At 37.0% G+C, this 23,916-nt stretch overlaps 2 long non-coding RNA genes across 2 annotated transcripts; both read left to right on the top strand.

The window, feature by feature from the left end:
• Positions 1-8,931: 8,931 nt before the first annotated feature.
• Positions 8,932-12,014, top strand: LOC148765722 (uncharacterized). The gene is made up of 2 exons (XR_016029205.1): positions 8,932-9,251; positions 11,811-12,014. It is a non-coding gene; the product is annotated as an uncharacterized LOC148765722 (long non-coding RNA).
• A 2,703-nt stretch (positions 12,015-14,717) lies between these two features.
• LOC105951137 (uncharacterized) lies at positions 14,718-15,678 on the top strand. Its single transcript, XR_016029204.1, has 2 exons — positions 14,718-14,909; positions 15,230-15,678. It is a non-coding gene; the product is annotated as an uncharacterized LOC105951137 (long non-coding RNA).
• The last annotated feature ends 8,238 nt before the right edge of the window (positions 15,679-23,916 follow it).

Below are 23,916 nucleotides of genomic sequence, written 5' to 3'. Positions count from 1 at the left end.
ACACATACACTAAGTACAAGTCTCTTAATGGGAAAGGCCGATATCCTCATTGGTGGCGTAACCCTTCGACTAGGAACACGTTTAACAGTTATAATACTAAAGTAAATATCTCACGATCCTAACGATCAATTACTAGTACTTGTACTTGTTAGAGTAGGTGACCAACAAGCCAACATGTGGGTGTGGTCTTTCGTATTTGTTATGGTAATAAACGAACCTTTTTTCGTATTAATGATAAAACACCTTGGCATTCTATATCTTTGTCCCTTTGTCACAAGCATAGATATAGTCCTTACAGTTATTACAAGTACTAGTAATTGATCGTTAGGATCATGAGATATTTACTTAAGTATTATAACTGTTAAACGTGTTCCTAGTCGAAGGGTTACGCCACCAATGAGGATATCAGCCTTTCCCATTAAGAGACTAGCACTTAGTGTATGTGTACTTCATCTCATCAGTAAACGGTATTGTGATATCGGCATGCATAAGTGGGTGCTCATAAGTTGACGAGTTCACTGAACTCCCTCACCCTAGAAATATCTAAGTGGTTCCCAATAATCGAGTAGAGATACATGTGGTATAGTTGCACACCATTAGTCCTTATGACCTAGACATCATTGTGACTTCACTAAAGGACCAGCTGTATCGAGACTTGTCCCTGAGTTCCACCGACGACCATCCCAAGGGCCAGTGTTCGTGCAGTCCGAAATCTTGGGAGGTCTGTGCATTGTAGTCGGGGATTCGATCGGTAGAATAGTCTTGGATGTCCTGTTTCTTAAAGTTTGCAATCTCTCTGAGTCTCTGGCCAGAGCTGACTAAGTGATGATTAGAGAATTCGATTCTCTAAGTCATGCACGTAACGATTACAACACTTAGAACGATCGCATCGTCATTGAACAAATAAAGAGGTCTCGATGAACCAATGCCTCTAGTTCAATCGGGACATATGAATCGAAGGGATCGTACTGTACGCTAACTATATCTGAAGGTTCTTGCAGGCACTTCATTTGTATCTAGGGAATCATGACGCGTAGTTGCTAGACGCCAATCTTGATTCGTTGGGTGATTAAGGTGAAACGAGTTTCATCTTAATCGTAACTCTAAGGGACGAGATTTGACCACAAAGGGTTGTGGGCCCACGGCTAGCTTACAGCTGAACCATCGAGGGTCACACTGCTCGTGCACATGAGATCTTTGAATAAACGGTCAGAGATAAAATGGTTTATCTTTGCATGATTGGAAGTCAATATGATTGGGTCCAACATTCGTAATTTGAAATTATGAATGAGAATAAGAAAAAGAAAAGAATAGGCGAACATCTTAGTGGACTTTCTAAATTGGGAAGTTGCCAAATTTAGAAAGTGCACTGAATTAGGGTTTCCACTTTTGGAAAGTTGGAAATTGAGAATTGGGACTCGTAATGACGAGGACATTATAATGATTCCGAAAATGTAATTGTTACAATTTTCCGATCATCGAATTGAGAGAGACGAGCAAGTAAAAGAACTAACGAACTTAAGCTGTTGGGCCCGGTCCAACTTAAGTCCGTTAGGGTTTTATGCAAGACACTATAAATACTTGATTTATAGGTCTTGCACATATCCAACCCACGAAATAAACCCTAGCCGCTCTCACCTCTCTCGGCCGATCTCAACCCGCGGCCACCACCGCCGCTGTCGCCACCATCTCGCCGGAATCGGCCATCCGTTGGCCGATCCTTTTGGTATTTCTTTCCTTCTTTATGTTCTTCCGTTTTTCTAACTATTACGTGTCTAGTGCCACATATTTAGTAGATCGAAGTATACGAGGTGAAATCCGAGAGGAGGAAGATCGAGGATCGAAGAATCAAGGAGCAGCTACCGAGCCGACGACGCACGCGCCTCCACGCGCCGCCCGAAGTCAGCGCGTGAACCACACGCGCCACCGTAGCTCGGATCTTCGCCGCTGCTGCATCGCCGTTGCTGCCCCAGATTACACGGATTGTTTTCCGTAGCAATCTAGCTTTGCTCAGTGTGCCTACCTCACGCTTCAAGAGGTAAAGTCTCGAATCCATTGTCGTTCGATTCGGTTTCGTTTAAATTAAATATGCATGTTCGTTTTAGTAAGAAACTTGTATGATTTTATGTGACTACATGAAATTGTTTGATTACTGCGAGCATGATTATTTGATTTAAACGCGAGCATGCTAATTGATTTAATTTTGGTTAAATAATTAAGCATGTATGTTGTTTTTAATTTCGCTGGAAGCGCAAAGGTACGCAATTAATTGTTTTCAATTATCGGGCATGTGTTTATGTGTTTTAAATTTGTTTAAATCGCATAAATTTTTTGTTTTCCGTTGCGTACACGTGTCCGATTCCCAACAGTAATAACTGTAAGGACTATATCTATGCTTGTGACAAAGGGACAAAGATACAGAATGCCAAGGTGTTTTATCATTATTACGAAAAAAGTTTGTTTATTACAATTATAAATGGAAAGACCACAGCCACAAGTTGTCTTGTTGGTCACCCACTCTAACAATCTCCCACTTGACCTAAAGCCAACTACCCATGAATCGTAATCCCATCGACTCTCGATGTTTCTCGTGGACCGACCTTGGTAAAGGCTTCATGAAGGGGTCTGCAACGTTCTCTTCCGAGGTGACTTGTTCTACTTTAACTTCACCTCTATCAATGATCTCTCGGATCACATGATACTTCCTCAGAATATGCTTGGATTTCTGATGAGATCTCGGCTCCTTAGCTTGCGCCACGGCTCCGGTGCTATCACAGTACAACGGTACTGGATCATTAGCATTAGGAATGACACCTAACTCTTAGATGAACTTCGTTATCCAAGTCCCTTCTTTTGCAGCTTCGGATGCTGCATTGTATTCAGCTTCGGTAGTGGAATCGGCCGTCGTGCTTTGCTTGGAACTCTTCCAACACACGGCACCACCATTAAGCGTGAATATAAATCCTAAGTTCGACTTTGAGTCATCCACATCCGATTGAAAACTAGAGTCGGTGAAGCCCTCTAATTTCAACTCGGCACCCCCATAGAACAAATATATATCCTTAGTCCTTCGTAAGTACTTGAGGATATCTTTCACGGCCTTCCAGTGAGCTGGGCCGGGGTTAGACTGATATCGACTTGTGACACTCACAGCATACGCGATATCGGGTCTCATACATAGCATGCCATACATTATGCTTCCTATGGCAGAAGCATAAGGCATCATTTTCATCTCCTGGATTTCACAAGGTGTCTTAGGACACATAGATTTCGAGAGACGAACCCCATGGGACATTGGCAAGAATCCCTTCTTGGATTCTTCCATGCTAAACGGTTTCATAACGGTGTCTATGTATAGGCTTTGGGATAAGCCAAGCATCTTTGTTCTATCTCTATAGATGCGTATTTCTAATATATAAGATGCTTCTCCCAAATCTTTCATTGAGAAACGTGTGGACAACCATGCTTTCGTTTGTTGAAACATTCCTACGTCATTCCCAATGAGTAGAATATCACCAACATAAAGCACCAAAAATATTACTGCCCTCCCACTAACCTTCTTGTATACACAAGGTTCCTCCGAGTTCTTCTCAAAATCAAACTCTTTGATAGTTGAGTCGAACCTAATGTTCCAACTACGGGATGCTTGTTTCAATCCATAAATGGATCGCTGGAGCTTGCAAACCTTTTGCTCGCTTCCAGAAGATATGCAGCCTTCCGGCTGCGCCATGTAAATTTCTTCCTCAATGTCTCCATTAAGGAAAGCGGTCTTATCGTAGTCGTACCACGTAGCTATGGCCAGCAAAATCCTAATGGACTTCAGCATCGCGACTGGCGAAAAAGTTTCGTCATAGTCAACACCTTGCCTTTGAGTATATCCTTTCGCTACCAATCTAGCTTTATAGGTCGATACCTTTCCATCCACTCCAATTTTCTTCTTATAGATCCACTTGCAGCCTATGGGAACAATTTCCTTAGGTGGATCTACCAAGGTCCACACCTTGTTGGAGTACATGGAGTCCGTTTTGGATTTCATGGCAGTTAGCCAATGTCCCATGTCCGCATCCGATACGGCCTCATTGTATGTTCTTGGATCTTGTCCAAGATTAACATGATCTTCATCATTTTCGAGGAGGAATAACCTATCCGGCAATTTCCGAACTCTTTCGGATCTATACACCATAGGTTCAGGAGGTATATTAGTGGATTGTTGTATTGATTCGATTACTTGTTCTTGCACTTGAACTTCACTTTGCGGTTCTTGAACTACTTCAAGTTATATCATGCTGCATTTTCTATCGGATAGAAACTCCCTTCCCAAAAAGGTGGCATTTCTCGAAACAAATGTCTTTGCTTCCTTGACATAATAAAATTCGTATCCCATTGAGTCTTCGGGATACCCCACAAAGTAGCATAAGTCGGATTACTATCCAACTTATCTCCCACTAATCGCTTCACATAAGCGGGACAACCCCATATCCTAATATGTTTGAAGTTGGGATTCCGGGAATGCCAAAGTTCATAAGGTGTGGATTTAACTGCTTTGGTGTTAACTCTATTCAGCAAATACGCGGCAGTGCGAAGTGCGTGGCCCCACAAGTATGCCGGTAAGTTGGTGAACCCCATCATAGATCGAACCATATCTAATAAGGTTCGATTCCGACGTTCAGAAACTCCATTAAGTTGAGGAGTTCTAGGTGGATTCCATTGAGATTGTATTCCATTCTCTTTTAGATAGTCAATGAACTCGATGCTCAAGTATTCTCCACCACGATCAGATCGTAGCTTCTTAATACTTCGTCCGAGTTGCTTCTCTACTTCGTGTCTAATATCTTTGAAATTTTCAAATGTTTCGGACTTGTACTTCATAAAGTACATGTACCCATACCTAGAATAATCGTCGGTAAAGGTAGCGAAGTAGTTGTATCCACCCTTCGCACTAACACTTAGTGGACCACATACGTCTGTATGGATCAAATCCAAAAGACCTTCGACTCGTTCCATTTTCCCTTTGTAGGGTGACTTGGTCATTTTCCCTTTAAGGCAATATTCACAAGTTTGTAGTGATTTCACGTCCTCTAAAGGAACAATCCTTCACTAACAAAATTTTTCATCCTTCTCAAAGAGACATGACCTAATCTAGCGTGCCAAAGTTGTGCGGGGTTTTGATCTATCTCCTTACGTTTTGCTGATATAACATTAATAGGTATTTCACTTGGATTTAGTTCATACAAGTTGTTTAATAGTCGTCCCTTGCAAATCAAATTTTCATTCTTTTGTATAATGCAAATTGAATTTCCAAAAACAAAAGTAAAACCTTCAATATCTAATACAGGAATAGAAATAAGGTTTCTAGTGAGAGAAGGAACAAATAAACAATCGTTCAAAACAATAGGAAAACTAGAATCCAAAACATTAAAGTAAATTGTGCCAATGGCTTCAGCAGCAACTCTTGCTCCATTCCCCATCCTTAGGTAGGTCTCACCCGCTCTAAGTTTTCTACTTCTTGTCATTAGCTGCAAATCATTACATAAGTGTGAGCCACAGCCCGTATCCAATACCCAAGAAGAAGAATTGACAGACAAATTTACGTCAATAAAATACGTACCCTTTTCAGAAGGTTTCTGCTTTAGGTAAGCCTTGTAGTTGCGGCGCCAATGTCCTTTCTTTTCACAATGATGGCAAGCATCATCAACTTGTTTGCTGACCTTTGCCTTGGGGCCCCCACTACCTTCACCTACTTCGAACTTGTTGTTTGGAAAGGGAACTATTTTTTTTCTCTTCTTTTGGGAAGAACTCTTCTATCCAGAAGTAGCAGCAATGAGAACAAACTTCTCTTTCTTAATGGTGGACTCGAAACTGACCAACATGTTCATTAACTCATCCAAGGGAGGATCTATTTTGTTCATATTGAAGTTCACTATGAACGATTCATAGGAACTCAGAAGAGACAACAGGATCAAATCCAACGACAGCTCGGCAGGGAGGGTGACATCGAGATTCACTAGCTTTTCAAGGAGAGTGATCATTTTGAGACAGTGCTCGTGGACCGAAGTCCCTTCGCGCAGTCTCGCCGTGATCAACTCATTTGTAGCAGCGTACTTCGATGCCCTAATATTCTCACTATACATGCTATCAAGATGAGCCTTGATATGGAAAATATGTAAGTGAGACTAATATTTTCTCGCAAGCGCGGGCTCCATGGCGGCTATCATATAACACCTAGCATGAGTGTCATCTTTCTTCCATGCTTCATAAATTTCCTTTTCAGCACCAGTCGCTGTGGCAGGTATAGTGGCAGAAAGTCTCTAGAGACGCCCCTCAACGGTTAGCACAAGTTTAAGACTACGCAACCAATCTAGGTAATTAGGGCCATTGAATTTATTGTCGAGGATTGACATTATGGGATTCTTAGACATGATTATGTAAGAGGTATAGAGAAGAGGATTATTAGAGATTCGTATTAAATGATTGTTACAATTAAATGTTTGGACTTATGTTATTTAATTGTTCTCCCACTAATTTTATTGAGTTCCACTTCTCTCTAGTAGACAAACGAGAAAACCGATTTTTCTTTAATGGGCTTTAGGTCCAATAGAAAAATATAACCCGTAGTTAATCTAGCCCGATTATATTTGTCCAAAGGTAGATCACAATCAATCATATCCACAATATGACCCTAAATTAATTTTCCTCACACTTGATAATGACCTAAGTTAATCTCACGAATTCAAAATCGTCGTGTGTCAAGTCTAATATACCAATCAAAGATGCTTATAGAATTTGATTATGCCAAGCTAATGCAGTCCCTAGTTAATCTAGCCGACCACGTTAATCTAGCATAATCCTTTTCTATGGCTACCTTCATCGTTATGTCAATTGAATTACAACTTACTTTACCATAGCACTCCCCGCTAACACGGCTTACTGCACTACAGTGAAGGGCTACACATAACTCAACCGTTGGCAGAAGGAAAGAAAAATTCAACAGATTGGTTTTTCTTTATAGCTTGAAATAATTCGTGATTATATTAAGAATGAGGGATTTTATTAAAAAAAAATTTATCTCATCAGAAGGTTCGGATTGATCTATGTGATTCATACATCTATGTTCTCTAAAGGTACATAGAAGCGCATATTGTCCTAAGAGGAACATACGACCTAACTATATAATTAATTACATTAATTAATTATCGGGTTTTCAAAATAATTATAGAACCTCAACTAGCATAAATCAATCAAATAATGTTGAGGTACTATTAATTAAGTTGAAGTATAATCAATATTATATGTGTGTTCTATTAATCAAGATCAGTTTAACAATTTAAATTAATTAATTAATCTAACACCTATTTACTAAAATAGATGATTGTTGATTCGATTATCTAATTGGGATTAATTGAAAATAATTTTCCGAAAATTAAAATCAATTTGTTTTAAGTTTAATTTTAGAAATCTGAAATAAAATATTTTTTTATTTTTATTTTCAGTGAACCGGTTCGGCCCGACCGGTCTGACCGGTTCGGACCGAAACGGTCCGGTTCCGCCCGGTCCAGTTGGCCCAAATCAGTGGGCCGGGTCAGTCGGACTGAGAACCGGTCTGACCGACCCGAATCCACGTGGATTCGGTCAATTGGATCGTGCACAACCATCGAACCGGCCAGTTCGACCAGTTCGATCCGTACAAATAAAAAAAACGATAATTTTAATTAAATTTCATATCCGATTCTCCAATTTTAAAGCTGGAAAAATTCTAAACAATATTTCAAAAATATATTAGACTTTCGAAAACTCCCAATCACATAATACAACAATCGCTACTTTAATTAATCGAACATGCATCAAAATAATAGCATATTAAACAAAAATTTAAAACAAACATACATGCGAATTATTTAATCGAAATTAAATCAACTAGCATGATCGCATTAAATCAAATAATCATGCTCGCAGCAAATAATTAATTTCATGTAGTCACATAAAATCATACAACATACTTACTAAACGAACATGCATATTTAATGTAAATAAAAACGAATCGAATAAACACGGATTCAAATTATTACCTCTTGAAGCGTGAGGTAGGCGCACGAGTCGAAGCAAGATTGCCACGGAAACCAATCCGGGAGCAGCGGCGGCGACGGCGGCGTGAGCGGCGGTGCAACCGACGGCGGCGATGGTCGAGGGGCAGCTCCTCGATTCTTCGATCTTTCTCCTCTCGGATTTCACCTCGTATAGTTCAATTTACTAAAATGTGGCACTAGACACGCAGTAGTTAGAATAAACGGAAGAATAAACAAAGAAAAGAACTACCACGAATTAATCGGCCAAGGGGAGGCCGATTCCGGCGAGTGGACGGCGACGGCGGCTGTAACAGCCCACATTTTCATAAGCATTTATATATGATTATATGGAACATATAGTAAATACGAATATACGTGCATTTCATGAATCGAGTAGCAATTTATACGTTCTCTATGTGTTTATGTGATTTAGATACATCATAGTATTTTTAGAAGTAGACATTATTATTAATTTAGTAGTTGATTCTAATTATGTGATTTAATGAATTATGTGCTTTAGTTCATGGATTTTAATGATGTGCTTTAGTTGATAATTAATCTATTAGGATAATATGAGATTTAATAAGTTGCGACATGATAACTAATTTCTATTTGGCCTCATATTGAATTTATGTGAATTATATGGGTTAATGCTAATAATTAATAGTTATGTGACCGTATGTTTTGTGTGTGTGAATTATTCCCTAAGTGTATTAATTACTAAAGACGGGCCTCTTCTCTTCTATATTGCTAAGAAGCCCCCAAGGTATGTTTTCCCAAATTGCTAATAAAACCCCAATATCTTTTATATTGAAAATAAGGGCCTCATCTCCCTTATAAATAAACCCCTTCTCTTCACATTCTCTTCACACCAAAACATCAGCCAAAAGGCCCTCTCCTCTCCCTCTCCTCTCCCTCTCCATCGAGCAAAAACAGCCCCAAGAAGAATTCTCTTCTTGCACTTCAAGAAGCTCCCATCAAGCCCCTTCCTCTCTCCTTCCTCTCTTCAATTTCTCTCCAAGAGAAACTCCCTCTTCTTCAATTCTGCTAAAAATCTTCAAGAAACAGCCCCTTAACATCCATCAAACTCAGCCCCAAAGCCATCCAAGAACATCCAAGCCAAACCCGCCGAAAATCCACCGAGCCTTTGGTTTTCTTACTCCTCCATCTTCGATTTCTTGCTCTTGGGTAAGGACCTTTGTCTTTACTGAAATAATAACCTAATTAATATAAATTATATGGGTTTTAATGAATTATATGTTAGTAGTTTTAGTTTTGGGCTTTAGAAGATAAAGTTCTTGATGAACACTACTTGAATTTCAGTTTCGTAGCTTCTGATTGTATTGCATGTCTCATCGGGTAATCCCTGAGATAAAATTATGAAATTTTATGGTAGTCTAGATCTTTCAGTTAGCTTCGAGTGGATATAAATTATGCATAAATCGGATTTGTATTGAGTGAGTTATGAACCTTTTTCTGAATCTGCACAGTTTCGGAGTCATCCACGAATTGTGTGTTGAATACTATTTTATACTCATATTATTGAGTTGATTCCACTTGAATATGATTATAAACTTATGAAACTGACTTTCCACAAACTTTGGTAGTGTTTAAGTAAAGGTATGAATTAATTGGTATTTTTAAAGTTAGTGGATCTGTTCTGAATTTCTGCTTGTGTTACTGCACTAATTTGATTATATCTCTTACAATGATAAGTTTCTTCATAAACTGTTTTAACCCTATAAATTAGACTTAGATATGAACATGTGTTCCAAATTTCATCAGCTTTGGATCTACGGTTTAGGAGATATGAATTTCTGAAGTTATAGTGCCTAAACTGCCAGATCTGTTTTGATCAAAGATGTAGATATAGATCACTAATGAATTTTCAGGTTCTCAGCCTCGGAGTTTACTGCATGTTTCACAGATGCCCTGTTTTCATAAAATCACGAAATTTCATGGGTAACTAGATCTTTCTGTTTTCTTTAAATTGATATATTTTAATCATCAATCTGATTTCAGATGATTAAGATATGAATTATTTACTAAAGCTGCACAGTTTTTGAGTCAGCTGAGAAATTGCTTTTAAAATCAATATTTTCCTAGTTAATTTCTTTGATTCCACTTGGAATGAATTTATAACTTATAAAACCAATTTTCTACAAAGGTGTGCAGTGTTTTAACAAAAGGGTGATTTACTAAGTATTTTTAAAGTGGTTGGTTCTGTTTCTGAAAGTGTGACCATACTACTGTACTGTTTTACTTATTTCTCTTAGGCTACTGCTTTTCTTGGAAAACTGTTTTAAAGGAGTGTTTTACACTGATATAGGAGTATTGTGTTAAAGTTTCAGAATTTTTGAAGTTATGGTCTAAGAGAAATGTATTTTCAAAGTTAAGGTGTCAAAACTGTCCGATTTTCCTAAAAACGAATTTCTTTGAATTAAAGGGGTCCTTTGTGAGCATGATTTAAACTCTTGAGACATGATTTAATATGGTAATGAATATAGATTATAATGTTACATCTAGAGAACCATTATTAGAGTACTTATAAGTAAGATACAAAGACTAGTATATATTTAGAACTATAAGTTGTTCTTGAAACTTTCTATGTCCTAGTACTTCTGCTAGATTTGATTTTCTATAGTCCTTTGAATAGGTATTATGTGAAATATTGAAATTCATGATGATTATTTGAATAATGTGTTTTACTCTTATGAGGTATAAGTATGTATATATAAAAGTATATGTATATGTATATCGATAGTTTAGACCTATGATGTTATAGGCGTACTCCCTTCGGGTTGAGGAAACTTATAGCCCATAGTTATAAATTAGAGTATATACGTATATGTATAAGTATATATATACGTATAAGTACCTATGTGTATATACGTGTAAAAGTATATGTGTCTTTATTACTAATGTTTGATCTATATGTGCTTACTATTGTTTCGGAATTTGCTCCCAATTTATATGATTTGATTATCAAGTTATGTGATTTAACTCCTTTGAAGTTATGTGAATGACGTACTTGAAATTATTACTGTTTATTTGAATGGTGTATTAAGATCTTCAAATTTCGTGCATTCCTCGAGTCATTAAATGGTTGCATGGTCTAGTATAGAAGAGTCAAAACATTAACGTTGCTCCGATGAATAGACACGGGATACGGCGGGCCGGTATCCCAAAACGACAAGTTACTATAGACTGCAGGGTGGGTAGCTCTCACCAAAGACCGGGCTCAGTATAAAAACGTCTATTGTCGATGCTTATGTTAAGGGATCCCGTCATATGCATCTACGCATAAAAAAAATTTTGGAAGAAAAACGATTTTCAAAAGATTTTAAAAGAAATTATGTTTTTTTAAAAGAAAGGGACTTTTTGCCTAAATCGGATTCGCAAGTAAATTGTGAATTAAATTACAAGAATGATTCCCATAACGATTTTTAAGCAGTTTTTGAAACAAAACCATATTTTCGTTGTAAAGCTCTCGATTTCAAGAGAAAATATGTTATGTGCTTATATGTGTATTTATGTGATTGAATATGTGTGCCGTGTTTGTATTTCATTAGTTATGATGATGGATAGAGATAATATAATTAGTTGGAAAGAACATAGACGAATACTTTAGAACTCCCATAGGTCGTGAGAGATACGATGAGAGAGGCGTGAGTTCGTCAGACTAAGACTAATGTCCTTACTGAGCCAGTGTTTGGGCTCATGCTTTTATGCAAATTATCTTTTCAGGTTCTCCAAACTACGTAGGAGGCCGGCGGAGAGGAGTTCGAGGAATCACGAGCCTTGGTGCCTAGCTTATTTTACTCGTATTTTCTACGCAACGTTTTATCAAAAAACTAATCACATAGTATAATCTTATTTTGTACTCTGATTGGAACCCAGTCTATTAAACGGGGGTATCTTAAATAAAGTTTATTTCCTTCCGCTGTCTTACGAGTGTTTTCTAAAACCCCGGTGATGTTTGATGTGGATTATTCCGCCACCTCGAGATTATTTTCAAAATCCCGTTCATGTTATGGTACACTCTCTAAGAAAAATCTTATTTTCTGATTGTGGGTTAGATTTGAAGTAAAGGGAAATGGTTCACTAATTTTAAAGTGGTATTTCTCAAAATTCACATTTGTTCCAAACAGTTTTAATAAAGTCCGTGTATTTCTAAAATTTCTTTTAAATCATTGAGGGTGTTACAGCGGCGGTGTTGGCCGCGGGGGGAGATCGGCCAAGAGAGAGGGAGCGGCTAGGGTTTCGTGTGTTAATTGTGTATTTGTGCAAGACCTATAAATCAAGTATTTATAGTGTCTTGTATAAAACCCTAACGGGCTTAAGTTGGACCGGACCTAACAGCTTAAGTTCGTTAGTCCTTTTACTCGCTCGTTTCTCTCAATTCGATGATCCGAAAATGGTAACAATTACATTTTCGGAATCATTATAATGTCCTCGTCATTACGAGTGCCAATTCTCAATCTCCAACTTTCTAAAAGTGGAAACCCTAATTCAGTGCACTTTCTAAATTTGGAAACTTCCCGATTTAGAAAGTCCACTAAGATGTTCGCCTATTCTTTTCCTTTTCTTATTCTCATTCATAATTCCAAATTACGAATGTTGGACCCAATCATATTCACTTCCAATCATGCAAAGATAAAATCGCGCGGCTAATCACTTCGCATGTGCAGCGCACGCGCCCGCACGCCTCCCAAGGCTGTCAAATCGCGCGGCTAATCACTTCTCCCCTCCATCAAATCGCGCGCCCCACCCCACCCCTTCATCCATTCGCGCGCAACTGCCTATGTGCCCCACCAAATCGCGCGAGGATTCCTACGCACGGGGATTCCTACGCGTGGAATTTAACGCGTTCCACCAAATCGCGCGTGGAATCCAACGCGCTTCACCAAATCGCGCGCGGTTTCCGACGCGCCTTACCCAGTCGCGCGAGCTCTATAACGGATGAATAAAAGTTATTATTGCTCCACGCTACGCCAACGATTAAAAGAACATCACAATACAGATCTACTCTTGACACGATCCGGTACACTTTTCCACTTGGTTCCCACATCGATTCGAGAGTGGGGGCTAATGATATGCTTAATTGGGCCAGCCCAATAAGTTTACAATTTCTCTATCTACTGGGCCACGAACTCAATTTAGAAGAACACTATTACGAAAGCCCTATCACCTTCAAATATGTTTTGGGCTCAACAAATTAACCTCAGCCCAATCGACAAGGTATAAAAAACGATTTAATTCATTTATTAAAGGTACGCCCTATTATATGGACAATTCTACAACTCGTATCATCTGATCTCAACTATTTCTACTATCCGCACGTATGACTTGAGCGTCGAAGGGGTTTCTGCCGGATCAACCCGTGGCCTAGTTCACGTGTTCTCTGTTCGCAGGTATACCAGGATCATCTAGCACATGAGCAGTAATCCACTTTGCTCTCCCGGCTCCTTCTAACTCAACTTCTTAAGGTGATCTATTTATAACATCATCAGATTTCTTCGAACAAAGTTTTTTAATATTTTAATAAATAAATAAAATTCTAATAAATATTCTAAATTTTTTTAATATTCTAATAAATAAATAAAATTTTCTTAAATGAATTTTTTATTATCCATTAATTTTATATATTGAACTGATCAAGCGGATTAAAGTAAATAATTATTTTATTTCATATATACTACTCACAATTCATAAAAACTTATTTGCTCCGTACCTCAATTCATATAGTTACAATAGAAAAATAACATCAATATCAGACAAGCATTCAAGATTCAAAAACTTCTCTTATTTAGTTGTTCTAGTAATTATTCAGGATTCAACATTCATCTTAATCCATTAAATGCGACTTTAATGATGTGTCTAAGAGGGTTTTTGGTTAAACTTATAAGATGATGAAAAGAGCTTATAGTTGTTCCCAAAGTGTTTGGTAATTTAAAAAAGAAAGGTCTTAAGTTTTTTAAATAAGGTGTTGGGGAGTAAATAAAATATTTTCTAAAAAGTACTTGTACGCAACTTTTAATTTAAGATCTTTTAGTAAGTAAAAATAGCTGTTAAGCTCATTATCCAAGCACTTTAAAAATAAGATAACAATGTATCAACTCTTAAAATATTTTATTCGACGTAAGAGCTTATATTTAAAATAATTTTAGCCAAATGGGCGCTAATTAGGCTTTCCCCCAAGTGCCCAAGTAAATCCCTTTGAAGGGAGTCAAGCACAGAGGCTTAAATTAATAATTAAACTGTATGGGCACCTTTGGTTTGGTTGCTAATCCTTGATAATACTAAGGGCCACTTTTGTTTGATTGACTTCATAAAAGGGGTGGGATGGGATACTTAATACTATGATTAAAAACATGATGAATGTTATTAGTCATATCATTTGGTTAGTTGTATTAATTCATGACTAATAATATGTTCACTATTCAGTTTCCATTTTTTTTGCATGATTTAGAGAAATCAGCTGGGATTAAAAACATATTGCCATAAATGCCCTTACAAAAGTCATATAATATTTTAATCTGGACTTTTATTAACTAAATGGTGTAAATCCCCTTTCTCCCAAAAACATCCGTCGAAAACCCTAATTTCACAATCTTTGAAACCACATCATCGATTTCTGTTGTGGAACGGTAGATTTGGAGCATGGATGATACCAGCAGTAGTAGTAGTAAGAGAAGGAGCGAGAGTAGCAATATTTTTTTCTCGAACAACGCCAACCGCGAGCATCCTGCTTTTTGTGACTTTGGCCGGAAGCTTCTTGTGCAAACATCATGGACGCCGGCGAATCCAGGACGTTGATTTCTATCGTGTCCACGGTGGTGGAGGGTAATGATTTATTCTCATTTCCACTGATTTATTGTTAATATATGATGTCATGCGTTTATATATATAGCGAACTGTTTTGTGTAAAACATATGATAATTATTGTTTGTCAATAGAATATTTATGTATAACAACAATTGCATAAGAAAAAGTGTGTAGGAACTTTTTTAACCGTTCGCCTAATTTGTAATGAAACCCATTAAGATGTAATGGGTCATTCATTCTAACCAGCATTTTCAAGCAATCTGTTTAAATTATATATTCATTTATCCAATACTGTGTGCATCCTTTGGTAAATGACATTAAATTAAAATGATTATCAGGGTACTGCTTGTTCGATTTTCTACTGGTATGACCCTGAGATGTGTCAAAGATCAAAAGCGATAATCCCTGGTTTGATCAAGAGAATAAATACATTGGAATCACAAATTCCATTGCAGATTCTAGTTTTGGTAAGCAAAATAACAGATTTGGAATCCCAACTGGAGCTGAAGAGTGAGACTAAGTTGTGAGTAAGTCGTACCATATGTCAACTGGTTCAGCTGTTGCAGTTGTTGTTAGTGTATTAGTTTTGTATGCATTGTTTTCGTAGTAAACTTCGTTTAACTGTATTTTGTAACGAAATGGTGAACCAGCGGTTCTTATGTTGAACACAAGTGTTTTTTTTATTTCCATTCCATTATTCAGCTAAGAGGTTTGTTATATTAGCTATGTCCTACTGTTGAACTGTTATCGGCATGTTGTAACTATGAATTGTAAACCGACCTAACAATGGTTTTGCTTTTAAATTTCTTTAGAGAGCTGCAAGTGTATGTTTAGTAAACATTTCAGTTCATTAATTATGGTTTTGCTTTTATATTTCAATGAAGTGGTACAGATGTTTACTTAAAGTCAAGCATGAGTGTTTTCAACTTTGTATGAATAATTACGTGTAATTTATCTTAGTTTGGGTACATACATTTCCTTAACACAGTAGAGTAGTTACCGAATATATGTTTGCAAAATAATAAGCTATAACTAACTGGAGATACAAGAAATACATAATAGTAGTTCATCATTAATATTCGATTGAAAATTTGGGAACTTACCCTACGAAATTCAGTCCGTACATATGTAAAAATTTGGGAGCTTAGTCCCGAACAAAAGACAAACTTACTAATAACTTATGTAAACATCAACCCACAACAATAACGAAATAAGATTAACTAATGTACATGAAATTCGGGATTAATCGGCACCAACCGATCCATCGGCTTCAGAATTACCATCATCATCATGATGAACGCTGATACTCACAGCTGGTTCATCGTCTTCATTTGTCCCTCCAACGTTTCCAATGTGATTATTTTCAATGTTCGGAACTTCGTGATCCGGGAATACAACGGGCTCGGCATCTACCGAAACGTCGCTTTCATCATCTTCCTCGTCTCCATCAATCACCAGTGGGTTGTTCGGGCTGAATCCCATTATCCCATCAAAGTTTCATGCCGGTGCTTGTTTGCATTCGAAAACAAACTTGCACTCTTCGAACAACGGGAAGCCGTTAACCCTAAACATCCTCTGTTCATCCGTCTCCTATATATTATATGAAAGACAAATTAAATAAATTTTGTAACAGTTTCTTTCAAACAAACGAGTACACTACATTTAAGCACATATATTAATGACTTACTCGCCGATCCCATGGCCATAAATTCCTGTCCAAAGTTATCTTTTTCGAACAACGGTTGAACATCACACTACCGCCGCAATATAACTCTTAAACGACAAAAACTGGTTTCGAAACCAATCCATTTTGCACTTTATTACAATTTCATCGAAGGTTTTTTCAAAATGGAAGTTCATTAACAGATACACTTCGGAGGAGATCTTCATACGCCTCGTTGTTACGCAGAGTTTTCATGGATCGGGCAACTTCGGCAGCTGATTCCATTAAAAAATCATCATATTTGAAGGGCCAGCTGGGAGTGTTAAACCTGGCCATCATCTTCTGATTACGGGTTCTTGGCCTCGACATGATCCTACAAACCTTAAACAAGAAATGACATTAAAAATCTGTAGAATTTACATCCACAAAAAAACACGAAAAATTTGATACTTCTAAAATTGGTACACCTACCGTTAGTTCTTGTCAGACGAAGAGTTTTTAGGGTTAGGCAAGTGAATAATTGAGATTCAAAATAAATTAGCTGAACCACCTCACTATCCTGCATTTATAGTCAAATTAATATTGAAATGATTTGTGTTGTCCAATAGCCGTTCCAACCAACCAACCGGCGCCTGAGGTGCTGCAAATGCACTCCATTAGCCTTCTTTTACACGTAAATTAATGTTGCATATAATGCTTCAGCGGCTTCGTAAACTTAACCACCAATTCGTATTTAATGTTTATAATTATTTCACTACATCCCCTCCCACTTATATGTAGATTTGTTTTTGTACATTTGCAATTGTACCAATGTCATTTGATTTAAACTGTTCCATTACACAATTTAATTATGAAGAAAATTCTCTGCTATATCTGTGTGAAGTGATTTAAAGCATGTGTTGTCAATCCCAACATTAAATTGTATGAGATAATATTTATGAGTGATAAATGTGTTCACATCATAACTCTCCTCAATCAACGCATTTTTATAGGGTTTCATTGCCTTATAAATGACGACCACGTAACTGCCAAATGTAAAAATACATTTACAAATTATTAAATAAAAAATATTTGCATGGCACCAAAGAAAAAACCAACCTTTCGACAAGAAGATTTTTAGTACGAGCTTGAATGGAGTGAAAGAATTGATGATTATTTCATCGAGCTATTATGTATGGAATCATATCTTGGCAATATCAAACGTGAAGAGAAGAATACACTTGCACTTTTCAATTGTCAAGAAGCCATACAGAACAAGTTTAACACATTCTTTTCATACAAACATCTGACTAAGAAGCTCGATTTGCTGCTCAAACGTTTTAAGACGTTCCACTGGATTCTTGCACAAGACGGTGTTGTTTATAATTCGTCAATGAACATCGTTTCTGCACCAGACGGTACTTGGGATTATATTTCAAAGATAGTTAATTATCTCTACAAAAATACAATAATATATATATATATATATATATATATATATATATATATATATATATATATATATATATATATATATATATATATATATATATATATACGTTCTCACGTATATTTTATGCTTTGCACCTTACAGACAATTAATTTCTCTTACGCGTACCGCCTTTACGGAGAACCAAAATACGTGGCTCTAAAGTGTATCTTTGGCTCCGAACCTGTCAACAATCCTAACGGTGACGACCATATAATTGTGGTATCGTCTGACGGCGATAACACACAACGATCTAATGGCATATTCAATGAGGTGGATGCAGAACCCGGAGCAGAAGGCGAAAGAGTAGGCATTAATGCTCAAGCATTTGAAATTGTGGCTGAACAAGAATTTGCAAATGTCTCCCATAACCCCCCCTATTTTAGGAATTAACATTTCTTCAGGTACATCGGACAATGTCGATTTTGACATGATGAACTACCTTAACTACGTGTCTGATTCTGATGGTTCAAGAGACACGGAACTAAGCACGGCTAACTCACAATTCGTGGACAATCCATCGGCGTTAGGGAACTCTATTTTGCGTTCAAGGGCGGAAAAAATACAAAAATTCAACCTTTTTGGTACACCGAAAAGCTCAACGGCTTCTAACAAGCCACACTTCGTTGGGTTTTATACTCCCGAATGAATTAAAATTGCTTGGTTTCGGTGGTTTGCGTTTTGTATGTAAGATTGTGTTCATGTCGTTCTAAAAAATACTTTGTTTTGTGCACATATGTTCTTGTGCATGTAAGATAATTCGAGTGGTTTAAGGTTTGTTTGAAATATGGTAACAACCCATGAGGTGTGTATGCAGTGTTGTGCATTTGTAGTTTTTGATTATTGGCAATGCTGACAGTTATGTTGTCACTATTGTTAGTAGGTATTCCATTGTTCTAATTATGTTTTGCTAGTTAATTTTTCCATATTTTAAAATATGCAGCTCCATTTAGTACACGAGCTAACATTCCTTTTTTTTTTTTCTTTCATTGAAATAAAACAATAAACATTGAATCTAGGAGATACAATTTCTAGTACTAGGAGTTAAAAATAAATAGTTGATCCCCGATGTTGGGCCAAAAAACAGTAGCACCAACATGGTGTTACTGAACCTTCATCCAAAAAAAAGTACAAAAACTATTCGGTAATGGTTCGAAACGGTATTAAAAAACTTATAATACATCAGTCATTAATCATCCAAAAACAAACCTATTAATTCTTCGCAATATGCTGTTTAGTACCTAATAACGATCCTCTATGATCAGCTGCACCATATTTGCCTTGTGCTCATCAGTCAAATAGAAGAAAATGTCGAGGCCCTTTCTATTATCGCAGATTCTGGATGTCACTTTTAGTCTTTGCTCAAATGTAAGCTCCTCCATATTTTGTAGGGCGTCAAAAACTTGTTTTCTAGCCGTGGAAACATCTTTCTCGAAACCCATACGACTCACCAATTCACCCATCTGAGCTTCCATTTTCTCGAAGAAATTTGCAGCCTTCTCTACGTAGCCACCGTCAAAGGCATCACTGTGTGAGCGTTTCTTCGATTTCGATTTTGGTTTAGAAGAGGTCGTCTCATCAACACGACTGAAAGACATCTATTGGGAGTAATTATCCGCATTGGTAGGCTTTATATGCGGAATGTACTCATCCTCGTTAGACATATGTCCCTTTTCTTGGTTATTCTCCACCAAATCATAAATAGCTTCGACAAAAGCTTCAACATGTTCCCCAGTAGCACGGTCTTTTCCAAATATTTGACACCAATCTTTATAGAATGGCCATGATTTATATCGCATAGCACGGGAATTCACATCTGTCTACAATTTTATATGTAAAAATAATAAATAATTCATCTCAATGGTAAGCAATTGAAATCGAAGAAAATAATAATTCAATACAAATTGTGTATTTTCAATTATACCTTTATATAATCTTGCCAAACTTGATCGTCTATGACCTCGATCGTGTTGTGTGTATCATTCCAACCGAATCCCGACCTAGACAACATCGTGCTTAGAGAACCATAATGTTTTTTCTACACGTGTATCTTAGAATGGATATGTGGCGATGCTTTAAGGTCGGCACCGGGAAATTTTTGAACCATAAACTGTTCAAGAGTGCCTAAAAAACCGGTTTTAAATCCATTTTCACTCTTCCAACCCCTAGACACAATGTCTTTCAAGCCTAATATTAAAGTTTGTTCTTCAAGGACCGTCCAACTACGCCTATTATTGTTCACACCACCCTTACTTGTAGAACCCTTTTTGAATTGCACATTGTTTTCCATGATCCCTGTATTTGTTGGAAATTTACCAATTTAGTGTATGATGGTAAAAACTAAATTAAAAATACGTTAACCAAAAAAAGCAAACACTGAACAAATAAAAATGATCAACAACGGCTGAAAATAAATAGGTTTACAATGTAGTTTACCAACACTCCACATTGTCATTAGATTCGAAAACAACGTGTCATTAAAATAATCATAGGACTAGGGCAGAAAATTAAAACCAACTACGAAAGCAATAATGAGTCTGAAAAAAACAGACTACAACTCTAGTCTAGCGAGATAATAACCAATGATTGTACATGTTCAACGCTTTGGTATCCCGCCAATCAGTCCACTCTTGTGAAGTTTCCACATTATTAATGTAATCTTCACCACTAACCACACCTGGATTCTTACGGAGAAAGTCATCAAACGTTTCTTCATCAGGGTCGAAGTCATTCGTGGTTCGAATAAAGTTATGAAGGAGACAACAAGCCATTACGATCCTATTTTGAACTTTGATGGGGTAATAAGCAGGACTTCGTAAAATTGCCCACCTTGACTTCAAAAGCCCAAATGCCCTCTCTATTATGTTTCTTGCCTTGGCATGTTTCATGTTAAAAAAATCTCTAAAGTTTCTAGGTGCACTTGGACCTTGACCATATGCATCAAGGTGGTATCTAGCACCTCTGTAAGGTGCTAAGAACCCCTCGCCGCTCGTGTAACCGTTATCAACCAAATAGTAGTTACCTGTAATAGTAAAGAAATTCACTGTGGTTTTATGCAACTCATATGGTTTAGAATTTGGAAAGTGTGCAAATTAATAATAACCTTAATATGTTAACTTGTACACATACATACCAGTAGGGACCCGTAACCCGTTTTCCCTAGTTACCGCGTCCCGAAGTATTCTACTATCTGCAGCCGAACCTTCCCACCCAGTAAGTAAGTAGATAAAGTTCATGTTATTATCTCAGACGGCTAGGACATTCAATGACACAATGCCTTTGCGATTTCTATATCTTGGTTTATCAAGATAGGGAACGAGGCAATCTATGTACGTCCCATCAAGTGCCCCAAGACAACCTTAACAGTTGTAAGAAATGAATTACATGCATTGTTAACAGTTTAATCTTTTTACTTGTAATTTAACTACAATTATAAGGTATGGTAAGGCACATAGGGCTGTTTTACCTGAAAATATGAAAAACGCTCATTATCCGAGTTTTCGTCGACGGCTTTTAGTGAAATCAAAAGTATCTCATGTAGTTTTAGCAAGGCCAAAAAGACCCGATTAAAATGCTTGCTAACTGTATAACCTGATCTTTGAAATGACTACGCACGACAACATTCTTCGTGTGGTGTGCCAAAATCTGAAAAAACATCGCAACTTGCTCGGGGATGCTAACATTTCTATTCGGTTTAAGACCACCAACATTTTCTAAAACGTAACACAAGCGATAAAATGTTTGAATGTTCATTCTCAGATTATCACGACATGTAACATCATCGAATCCCACAACTGAACGCAAATAATCAAGTTGCGAAGGGGTACTGCCTATCAAACTATAAGATCGGTTGTTATTTGATTGGGGATCACTCAAACGACAACGGTTAAACTGCCTAAACATGCGCATAGATATTAGAAAAATAGCCTCAAATTAAAGCACTTTCATTCTAGCATTCTTATGTGTGAGTTACATCGAGCTTGATGTGGCCATTTTGACCACTTCATCGTATTTGTGTGTATTTATGTGTGTGTGTTTTTTTGTTTGATCTTTTTTTCTTTTTGGCTGAAGAAGCCTTTCCCTTTTCTATCCATGCTCCGGTTCCCATTTATGCATCCTTTGTCTTGGGATGTGTGCCCCTTTTTGTTGGGGCGTGTGCGATGCCTATTATGGCCCCAGTTTTTACTTGTACGGGGTTGATTCCGCCATTTTGTTAATGCGGTCGACATCGACGGGGTCTTGTCTTGAATGCGAGGTTGATTCCGACCTCGACTTTCTGCGAACGCGGTCGATACCAATGGCGTCCTGTCTTGAATTCGAGGTCGATTCCGACCTCGGCTTTTTGCGAACACGGTTGATATCGACGGTGTCTTGTCTTGAATGCGAGGCCGATTCCGACCTCGGCTTTTTGTGAACGCGGTCGATACCGATGGCGCCTTGTCTTGAATACGAGGTCAATTCCGACTTTGGCTTTTTTGTGAACGCATGCGATACCAATGGCGTCTTGTCTTGAATGCGAGGTCGATTCCGACCTCGGCTTTTTTGTAAACGCGGTCGATACCGACAGCGTCTTGTCTTGAATGCGAGGTCAATTCTGACCTCGACTTTTTTGTCTTCGTTTTGTGCGAGGCCAATACTGAATTTTTTGTTTTACGAGCTCGTGATTGATACACGAATACTCGGATAGATCTTCTTTGTTTAGCGAGCTCGTGCTCGCTATCTCACAGATTTTACCTTGAGCTGCCAAAACCAAACCTACTCATGTCTATAGCTTAAATGTTCCACAGCCGGCGCCATTTGATGTGGCTTTTTTACCACTTCATCGTATTTGTGTGTGTGTGTATTAGTTTGTGTGTGTGTGTGTGTGTGTGTGTGTGTGTGTGTGTGTGGATTTTTAGAGAGAGAGAAGCAAGCTCTGTTTTTCCTTTTGTCTAAAGAAGCCTTCCTATTTTCTGTCCATTAGGGCATCTGTAGTGGAACACCAATTGGGTGTTTTTTGTCAACTCCAAAAAATATAGGGAGTTCCATGTGCTCTAGTGGGTTCAATTTTCTTCCCCAAACATGCCACGTGGACTGGGAGTCCCTATTTCACTCCGAACAGATAAAACTTATTTTGGGAGATGATGGGGGTCTATATGCATTATTTTAATGGGGATTCATTGAAAACCGTGTTCCTCTTACTGTTTTTTTTTCTTTTTTTCTTTTTTGTTTAATAATGTTTAATTCTTTATTATTTGATTATAGTATTTTTTTAAGTAATGTTTAATTCTATTTTATTAATTATTTTATATATTTTTTAGGAATTACAATATTAAATCACATTGGCTTTAATATTAAATATTACATTTAGATTTATAGATAAAAAGGTTATATTTTTAATTTTAATAAATTCAATTACAATATAAAATATAATATTTAGATTTATAGATAAAAAGTTTATATTTTAATTTTAATAAATTCAATTACAATATAAAATATAATATACGAAATATTTATTTTGTTCTTTTTTTCTTAAATATTATTAATGTAAATATCGATCCGAATAAAATAAAATAATACATCTTACAACGTAATAAAAATATTAAGATAATATTTAATTAAATTAATAAGAAATTTTACACGAAGTTTAATGTAATTAAATACAAAATTCAAAACTTAATTCAAATAAAAACTTAATTCAAATATTATATTTAATTCAAGAATATTTTATTATTGTTTAAGATATGTAGTAAATTTTTAGGGAGAATAAATGTGTAGTACTAGAGGATTTTTTTTTAGGGAGTGTTAAATGTGGGTCCCACTTTTAGGGAGAGGGTAAATTGAGTAGGTGGCATATGGACCCCATTGTTTAGGGAGAGTTTTTGGGTGAGAGTAGTACAGATGCCCTTATTCAG

Source organism: Erythranthe guttata, chromosome 13 (assembly GCF_056151865.1).
Source record: "Erythranthe guttata isolate IM_541 chromosome 13, IM_541, whole genome shotgun sequence".
In the NCBI taxonomy this organism is placed as follows: Eukaryota; Viridiplantae; Streptophyta; class Magnoliopsida; order Lamiales; family Phrymaceae; genus Erythranthe; species Erythranthe guttata.
Note: the sequence above shows the minus strand (reverse complement) of the source record. Positions and strands in the feature narration are given on the sequence as shown.